Below are 2,532 nucleotides of genomic sequence, written 5' to 3'. Positions count from 1 at the left end.
GTCATCTCTATTTGGACCATACACATTTACAAACAGAAAGTCATTTTGCTTAATTTCGGCCAGTATCATAATACTGTTTCCCCCATCACCCCTATAAACGTTTTTTACCTTGAATTCAAAATTGTTATTAAATAGAATAGCAACTCCTCTTGCGTTAGATGCATGGCTTGCGAAGTAAGCTTGATAACCCCACTCAGAAAGAATATAACATTCCATATTTTTTTCAAAATGTGTATCTTGCAAAAAATAGATCGAATATTGTTTATTTTTTAAATAATGAAACACATCTCTTCTTTTTTGACTATCGTTCAAGGCCACATATGTCTTTGTTTTTCCTGTGCCTATAAATTCTTTGTTTCCGTGTAATCACAGTGTATTTGTTACACAGCATTTTGCCAGGAATAGCGACAACAATCTTGTTGCGGTGTTTCTCTTCTTTATTTCAGGCATTCCTCATCTATCGGTAAATGACCTAATTGCTTATAATGCGATCGTGTGTGCGTGCGTGTGTGTGTGTATGTATGTGTGTGTGTGTGTGTGTGTGTGTGTGTCTGCGAGCATGCGTGTATCTGTGGGTGTGTGTGTATGTGTGTGTGTGCGCGTGCGCGCGTGCGTGTGTGTGTGTGTGTGTGTGTGTGTGTGTACATGCATACGTATGTCTGTGGCGACGTGCGTGTGTGTGTGTGTGTGTGTGAAAGTGTGCGAGCGTGAGTGCGTCTGTGCATATGTGTGTGTACGTGTGTGTATGTGTGTGGTTGCATATGTGTGTGTATGTGTGTGTGTGTGTGTGTGTGTGTGAGTGTGTGTGTGCGTGCGTGCGTGTGTGTGTGAGTCTCTCTCTCTCTCTCTCTCTCTCTTTCTCTGTCACTCTCCCTGTGCCATTCTCTGGTTGTCTGTGTGATGTTCTCTCTCTCTCTCTCTCTCTCTCTCTCACACACACACACACACACACACACACACACACACAGAATATAGACAGAGACAGGCACACAGACACATACGTTTCAAAACTTCAAAGGCAACAACCTGCGCTCCACAACATACAAAGAGAGAGAGAGAGTGAGTGAGAGACAGACAGACAAACAGATAGAAAGAGAGAAAGACACACACACACACACACACACACACACACACACACACACACACACACACACACACACACACACACACACATGTCTGTCTGTCTTTCTGTTTGTCGGTGTGTGTGTGTGTGTGTGTGTGTGTGTGTGTGTGTGTGTGTGTGTGTGTGTGTGTGTGTGTGCAGAAGCTTCGAGACAGAGGAAGAGGGTGGGAGTGGAAAGGAGATGGTGGGTGGGTGGGTTGGGGTGGAGGGGTGGCTGGGGTCTAGGGAGAGGCTGGATGGGTGGGTGGGAGGGTGGTGGGGGCGTGGGGTTAGCGGGGTGGGGGTGGGGATGGGGGTAAAATGAAGGAGGGAGAACAGAAGGAAGAAGAAGAAGAAGAATAGATTCTGAGCATTGCTGAGGATCCTCACGTCACGCCAACCTGTGCAGGACACTGCAGGCTCAACGCTGACGTCCTTGTCGATCGATTGACTGCTGAAGAATCTTGCGGGGAGAAAAAAAAAAGCAAGAAAGAAAGAAAGACTGAATTAAAGAAAGAAAGAAATAAAAAGCAGACAAAGGAGGACAGAGAGAGAGAGAGACAGAGACAGAGACAAACAGACTGGTTGACAGAGAGAGAGACAGACAGACAGAAAAACGAGAGAGGGGGGGAGGGAGAAGGAAGACGAGAAAAAAAAATATATATATAAAGCGAAGAAAAAAGAAAGAAAGAAAGAGAAAGAGATGGAGAGACAGACAGACAGAGACATAGACACAGACACAGACTTAGACAGACTTAGATTGACCGAAACAGATACAGAGAAAGAAAACGAGAGAGGGAGGGAGAGACAGACAGACAGACAGACAAGAGAAAGTGACAAAGAAAGAGACAGAGAGACAGAGACACAGACAGACGGACGGACAGACTTATTGACAGAGAGAGGCAGAGAACGAGAGGGAGATGAAGAGAGGGGAAATGAAGAAAAAAATAAAGCCAAGAAAAAAATATTTCGAGGATAATAGATAAGCACTGGTGTGCTTTTTTGCATCTAGTCCCCGCCCTGAATAGGGTCTACACTACACAATATTTAATAAAATAAAAGCATGGTGTTAGTAGAGATACATAACAGAGGAAAAAATATACATAAATCAAAACAAAACAGCAACCACACACACACACACACACACACACACACACACACACACACACACACACACACACACATGGCATACAGGCACTAGCATGGTGTTAGTAAAATGCACAGGAAAAAAAGAACAAAATGAAAGAAACAAACACACACAACACACACCGCACTACACATCAGAATGGGGGATAGAGGGTGAGGAAGGTTCTCAGTCAACCATACACATTTGACAAACAGTATCAATAAAATGAACGATTTACATTACACATTATGGCATAAGGTGGGAAATTCGAAAGGCAATGTTTTTTGAAGGTGGTCGGGCAATG

This window comes from Babylonia areolata, chromosome 23 (assembly GCF_041734735.1).
Source record: "Babylonia areolata isolate BAREFJ2019XMU chromosome 23, ASM4173473v1, whole genome shotgun sequence".
Lineage (NCBI taxonomy): Eukaryota > Metazoa > Mollusca > Gastropoda > Neogastropoda > Buccinidae > Babylonia > Babylonia areolata.
This window is presented reverse-complemented; position numbering follows the sequence as displayed.